Below are 7,579 nucleotides of genomic sequence, written 5' to 3'. Positions count from 1 at the left end.
TCATATATATTCTGCCAACGTAGACAAACACATTGTCGCTGGTGTATATCAAATTTTCTTCAGCGAACATTTCTTTACTTTTACATTTTATGGTGACAGTTGCCACAAACCCTTGAAAAACATAAGCTGCATATATGGCGTGATTTCCCAAAATTTGATTATTAAGGATTTGTAGTTTCATGCACTGACACAAAGGCCTTTCAACGATTTCAAATTACAGATGTCAATGAAGCGTGGGAGACATAGGCGCCGGAAGTGGGGGTGGGGGGGGGGGGGGGGCAGTTTGCCCCCCCCCCCCCCCCAAAAAAAAAGAAGAAGAAAGAAGCAGTATTAAGGAGAAAGGACATAACAATAACAATAATAAAAACCTGAATTAAATCACATATAAAATTCCATTCAAAGAAAAGGAAAGTTAACAGGAATTAAATATTTCCTAAACATTGATCCGCATATGCCACCTATATTTATCAATAGAGGTTTTTATCATAGCGATATATATCGTGGAAATATTGTGAGAGAATGGAAAAGCGTGTGTGTTTTTTGTAATAGGGGTGAGAAGACATGAGCCTCTGAACGCTGGCGTACTGATGAGGGGGGGGGCATATTTTTGTATGCGTTTGTTGGAAAATTAGAAATTCCCAAATTTACAGTCGGGCGATAAATATGCTTATTTAGACGCCTTCATGTCAGGGCCTCCCTCACTTTTTGAAAAAAGTATGTTACAGAGAAAAAGAAAGAAAGAGAGAGAGAAACAATAAGTGACCTGCTATAATGTCACAAAATAATAAGGTATCAATATGCTCATTTGATCGTAGTTAAATATCTAAAAACCTCTGAGCATCCAGGGGCTCTGCCCCCTGGGCACATCAATGACCTTAATGGCCTTTGCTCATTACGCCAGCACTGCCCGTGGAAGGTGAGCCCTGGGAATGTTTGCCCCCCAAACTGCTTCCGGCGCGCCTGGTGGGAGAAATGGTTGAACCTAACAATGGAAGTTGTAAATAAATTTGCACCACTTAAATTAAACGTATGCGTAGGAATCCTTGTCTATGGGTTTCTGGTGACACCATTCAATACATAATTATACTCGTGATCACTTTCATGAGAAAGCTCTACAAACCAAAAGTGATTTAATGTGGAACAGATACAAACATTACAGAAATTTAGTCAATATGATGGTTAATCAACAAAAGAAGGATTATGTTGACTCTCTTCTTCAAGAGAATAAGGGTCATCCTGGTGCCCTATGGAAAACATTAAAGAGTTTAACAAATGCAAACGTTTCTGAAAAGATAACGTTACAAGTCTCGGGAAATGAAATAGCTAATTCAGGAGAAGTAGCAAACATTATCAGAAATTTTGTCAGTAGAACTGTGAAAGGTTTGCCCGACAATTTCGGAAGCATCAAGTGATGAAGTGATAACCACAAAATGCAGTACAGCCGAAGATAATCTGTCGGAACCGACAGAATTGTTTATTTTGCCAGTTATTGACAGCGAATTTATAAACAAAGAAATTAAGGGTTTTCCGGTAAATTAAGGCGCTACATGGAATGAAGGATTAAGTGTCACGTATACTATCTGTCACTGACAACTGGTGTAGTGCCTGCTGCATGGAAAATAGCAAGATACAACCCATCTTCAAATATGGAGATAAATTTCAAGTATGTAATTATAGACCGATATCCATTCTCCCCGTCTTATCCAAAATAATAGAAAAGGCAATCCATATGAATCTCCTTGAATGTCTGTCAGAAAAACGACTTGCTGTGTCGGTATTCTTGCTCGATCCTCGTGTACTATATCAATGCAGAAGTTTTAAGTCGGTGACATGTATAATGTCGGTCGGCCGACAAGTTTTTTTTTTCCTTTAAATGAAATGTGACTTTTCATCCGCAGTGACGGCTTCAAGAGAGACTCCAACTATAATACATGTATTTTCTCGAGGTTTCACTTTCCTACAATATCAACTAAAGAAATCAGAGGTTTAAAATTTTCGGGGAAACTAAGTTCAAACAAGGATTAAGAGTCAAGAACGGGATAACGAATCGTCTTTTTTCTCTAATATTTTTATGAGACGCCAAAGCTTCCTCGCTTTGCGCGGGAGGGGGGGGGGGGGGGACTTCATTCAGACAAGGATTAAGTCGAGAACGGTACAACGCATCGTCTTCTTTCTCCAATAGTTTAAGGAAACGTCAAAGCTTCCGCGCTTCGCGCGACAGGGGGGGGGGGATCGAGCTGTATTCAGACAATTAGGGTTAAGAGTCGCGAACGGTACAACGAATCGTCTACTTCCTACTATAATAATTCAATGAAACGTCTACGCTTTCGCCCTTCGCGCGGGAGGCCCTTCACCTACCCCTAGGGAGCGCGCTTGCTCACTACCCCCCCCCCTAAATTAAGATCCTAGCTTCGCGGGGGGGGGGGGGTTAGGGGTGCTTACAAGGTGCATCACATGCGAAGAGGACGGTATGTAAGGGGTCTATTACCTTCTCTTCACATTACCTCTTTCTCCCTCCCCCTTTACACCATCTTTAATCGCAGGAAGGGTTGATTGGTTCCGTGTTTCCAGTAGCTCTATGCATGGTTAGAAATCTATACATTTTTGATCTCCTGTGATATGATATTTTTGATTTTTAATGAAGGAATAAAAAGACACCCATATGGTAGGCACAATGGGGGGGGGGGGGGGTGCTTCTACGACTAACACCGTACATGTGTCATTGATTCCTTACTATGTTGTTGTCTTTATATAATTATCTTTAACATTGTTTTTATTAGTTATTTCAAAAATGAATATTACGAAGAGCACTTTTTTTGGGGGGGGGGGGTATACGGTACGGTTTGACGGGAGTTTTTTCATAAACCGGGAGCCTTCTACATCGTTGGCGGGAGCTTTCAGATACAAATTCACCATTGTCACTTAAATGTATCATGATTCTGACATGCTCCACATACTTATACAGGTCATGGCCACAGTTGAACAACAGTAATTGTTTGGACTATTTGTCCTTGACAAAAACTTGAACTGAAATGATGGAGATAACTGACAAGTTGATGATTTCAAAGTGTTCTAATTACCTAGAAAATAATTTGTGTGCATGTAGAATGCATAAAATCAAGCTGAATTTGTTTTAATCTGGCATTCTATGGGATAGGGAGTATTTAACATGAAATAAAGAAAATCATAATACCCAAGGGAACCCAAGTACACTTAAGTTTGATGTGGGCCCTATTCTATGCAAACACATGCAGGTGCATCAAGTAGTATCTTCTCACCAGTCGCTGACATGAAACTAGTCAACAATCTGGCTGATTTAATTTTTAATAATCTCCACCACTGCACGATCTCCCCCTACTTCCCGCAAGCCGAAAATGATGTGATACCAGAATTTTTATGTTGTTCTTAGGCTGGGCGTACGAGTTTGTTGATAACGCTATCTACATTTGGGAATATAATAGAGATATGAAATAGGAACAAGCCAGATTCTAGACTAACATTGAACCCATAACAAGTTTTAGTTTTCAAATTCTTTAGGTCATTCATCTACAAGAGATGCTGAGAGGGATTATAACTTCAAGGTTCAAGTATTATAGATACTCTAAATTAGAAAAGTAGTCATGACATATTTTGTGATGGAAAATGTTGACAACAAAAAATAACACTTAAAGATAAAGTTGAGTTCTGGTCATGTGATTGCATTGTGAAAGAAACGTTGTGGAATCTGCCAGAAAAGGTTGATCATCTAGTATATATGTATTCGTGTGTATTGCAAGGTTCTGGAATCATCAAAATGATAAGAAATTTGGCCAAATCTTGGCAAAGTTACAAGCACTGTACACAGAATGATGTATATGGGACTACACGAGCACATGGCGATAAAAACCTACCCCCGATTTTTACGATGTTTCATGTCATATTTAGAATATGAAGGCATTTGAAGAGCCATGCCTTTCAAAAAACATGTTTAATCTGATGTTCTTCCACGCTTGCATTTTAACAATGATAATGCTCACAAATTATTTTTTACCTCTTCCCAGAACTCAACTTTCTCTTTAAATTTTGATTTCTCAGATATACGAGTACTCCAGAGGAAAATTCAATTTGTTTTCTTTTCTTTTCGGTCTGCCCACGCAGGTTTATGTACAAGTAGAAAAAAAAGAAGTGATTTCCAATACTCTATATTACTTTGAATATGTGTTTTACATGCAGTGTCAGGTGAAATATTGAAATTCGTAGTTCGATGTTGGATCATGCAGCATACCATATACCATGTATTCAAGAAGAATAACAGAACACGGAAGGGAATCCTTTTTGGCATCTGATCTGTGCTTTATTTGTTAGAAGTTGGAAATGTGTTCTATTTTCTTTGAAATATTACAAGATTGGAATATTTAGAGCTGCACTGAAACATGGACAATTTTGAAACATTGTGTTTTTGCCACATGGTGAAGTGAACAGGTAATCTAAAGAATCGGCAAATGTACATACATGAACATGTATTTGCTACGGTAATTTTAAACAAACAATTACGAGGAACTGATCTTGCCTGTTACCAATTTCAGTACAATTATGAATTTATCAGCATTATGGTATTCAACTGTATACATGCAGTCTGCTATATCCTCTTGTCTATTTCTTCCACTGTGTGCTCCATAATCCATATAAATGAAGAAATGGATCATCTATGTGCTAATGAGCTTATTTCAAATGTACGTTTGTTCTTTTTACAATATGTGTTAATGTGAGTAAAATGTTACCTATCTTTATGCATACTAGTGAAGATATGTTAAAGTATGTTTTGAAGCTATAATAAACATAGAAATTGAAGCAGTACAAAATATACATTATTATAGATAAGGTCCTTCCTAAGTATAGGATACGATAATGATGCATTTTATAATTATATAGTGGAAGTGTATTAGAAGGATTACCAGCATATTATAAGAATTCATATTATTCTACATAAAATAAATTTATATCAGAGGAGAAGCATATTAAGTAAAAGAAAAATTACATATCCTAGAACTTAATATAATAAATTCCTATGCAGTGTATTATTAGTTACGAAGGCTTGTGCAATTATATCTTTATTTACATGTATTTGTGTTGTTGACAATTATATCATTATGTAAAATGTATCATTATTCTTTTTACTTTTGGAGAACATGGTCACTGTAATGTATACATGTGTGTGATTGCTACATGTACTTTGGGAGAAAATGTCAATATGCAGTAGCACAAATCTTCTACAACTTTGCTGCCAGTACAGTACACCTCAGATTAGTATAACCTTATACTGCCTGTAAGACCATTATGAAATAAAGCTAACATTTTATAACAGTTTTGTCACATTTGTGAATTCTACTCATATTATTATTATTATTATTATTATTTATTCGGCATTTCAAAATACAAGAACAATACAGAGTAATATGCAAATTACAGCAATTACAGGAACATATATATATATACATGATAAAGAAAGGACCTGAATCAGAGATGATGGGGCTGCCTGGGTTGGAAAAGGTTAACTAAATTACCATGACCCCATAAATTACATTATGTCCATGGTTTGTTTCCAATTATTTTGGATTCGTTTCTAATGATGGTAATTCTCTTATACATGTACAAACTTTCCTGAATTGAAATTAAATACCCAAGTATCAATGGCTGAGTAGAACTTAAAGGGATAGTCCACCCCAGAAATTTCTTTATACTGTCGAAATCTCCATAAAATTTCATGTAAGATGATTTCATTTATTTTTTAGAAAAGACAGGATTTAGCTGTAGAATCACAGTTGAAACATACACATTCTCCCTGTGATCGTCGTCACTGGGGATCGCCATTTTGTGAATTGACCCGCCGTGTGTGTGACGTATCTTGCGAGCTGGCCGTTATTGTATTCTGATTGGTCGGTGAATTTGTACAGGAATATTGATCTGTAAGATGCTTAATAGCATTTTGTTTTTCACTTTTAAACTTATATGTAATTTAAAAATAATTATTAAATAAACTTGTATTTATTAACGTTCACAAAACTGTTGCAATAAATTTTAAAAAGAGTCTACAAAACAAAACTCGTGTAATTTTTAAATTGGTTTCGTCGTCAAATGCGCACGCGTACGTGCGTGCATCGTACATTTGTAAACAACTTTCGGCTTTCTGTATCTACGGAAAATCCAGATAGCTTCTTACAATTAATGTCCAATAATCAAAGTTTGTTTATCATTAGCTAGCTACGTGTGAGTTTGAGAATTTCACATTATTAAATTCATGAAGGTACATTTAATCTACGATCACAAGTATTATTTTGAATCAAATTGAAACGCTGTTTGACACATATATCTAGGTACCATCCCATCGCTTCGCGAAGCTAGCTTATAGCGCTAGTATTGGAAGGTACCAGCTAGTACTAGCAGACGACAACCGCGCGTGCTGCACAGTATAAATATACAGCGGGAGGTTGATTCTTGAAGCCCGGTAAAATGAAATTATAAAACGGAAAGATAATTAATATAACTAACCTGTTTAGTACGTCTTCCACAAATCCTTCTTTCACTTGATGTGCGCATCTTAACCGGTCCTCGATGTATGAAAATGGTAGGAATAGCATCATCTTTGAGGATTTTTCGAGGTCTTGTACCGCATAGCTCCGCTTTCAGATCATGCTCGAAGCACCGTGGTTCAAAGTGGTCGCTACAAACGACATGATTTCTATTATATTGGTAATTGTTCAATTTGAATTTCGCCGATTTCAGCGCAGCAATCCATTTTGCACACCTTTCCCGTTCTTTCACGGGGTCCGGTATTGAGTAAAAACTTTTACCCTTTGTCCTAGAGGAGTCATTATAGCAACCTATTGCTTGGCAAAAGACCATGATTCGTCGTGTCAGTGCGATAACAGTGTACCGCGAGCGAAAGTGAATGTCTGCGAAATAAGGCAGCTCGCAACATACGTCACAATTTCGATACTATCGGTTATTTTTTGGCGATCGTTTCATGCCCATGTAACGCTATTGCATATGGCGGACGGCTGATTTTCGATACAAAAAGTCGATATATCTTCGTTATGTGATCATGGATTTTAATGAGACTTGTATCATTCTTCATGGTATTATTAGGTCTATATCGTCAGCTAAAGAAAATCCTGGGGTGGACTTTCCCTTTAACTGTGACGTTATCAACTTTCAGAACAGGGTTTTCCCCATTTATGGTATTAGATTATGAATAGATGGTGTAATGTCGAAGTATACCATCTTTCTGCTTTGGCATGCTTCACGTTCAGATTCAATTGTTAAAATGGAAAATCATGGAAATTGAAAATATTACAAGTTAGTATTTATAAAAGAGTGCGCTTGTAATCTTACTCTTGTACTTCCTTTTGTATCTTTATGTTTTTGGTCGCTCTATATGGTGCAATTTTTTGTTTGTTTTTGTAGTGTATGTCACCCTGGCTGCATATTGATACATGTTGTGAATGTTTCAGTACTGTTAATTTTCCAGAAACGTCTTCTCTATGATTATTGATATTATTGACAATCTACAAAATAATGTATGAAATATTTGACAAGATTA

General features: G+C 36.7%; 1 long non-coding RNA gene across 1 annotated transcript; it reads right to left on the bottom strand.

Annotated features, from left to right (window-relative positions):
• Positions 1 to 1,947: 1,947 nt before the first annotated feature.
• LOC115920736 lies at positions 1,948 to 7,150 on the bottom strand. Its single transcript, XR_004062507.1, has 3 exons — positions 6,880 to 7,150; positions 5,815 to 5,817; positions 1,948 to 1,957 (listed from the first exon to the last, which is right to left on the bottom strand). It is a non-coding gene; the product is annotated as an uncharacterized LOC115920736 (long non-coding RNA).
• Positions 7,151 to 7,579: the final 429 nt, after the last annotated feature.

The sequence above is a fragment of the Strongylocentrotus purpuratus genome, unplaced genomic scaffold, assembly GCF_000002235.5.
Source record: "Strongylocentrotus purpuratus isolate Spur 01 unplaced genomic scaffold, Spur_5.0 spur5_scaffold_9, whole genome shotgun sequence".
Taxonomy (NCBI): Eukaryota; Metazoa; Echinodermata; class Echinoidea; order Camarodonta; family Strongylocentrotidae; genus Strongylocentrotus; species Strongylocentrotus purpuratus.
The sequence above is the reverse complement of the archived record's forward strand: the minus strand, read 5'-3'. Positions and strand labels throughout refer to the sequence as shown.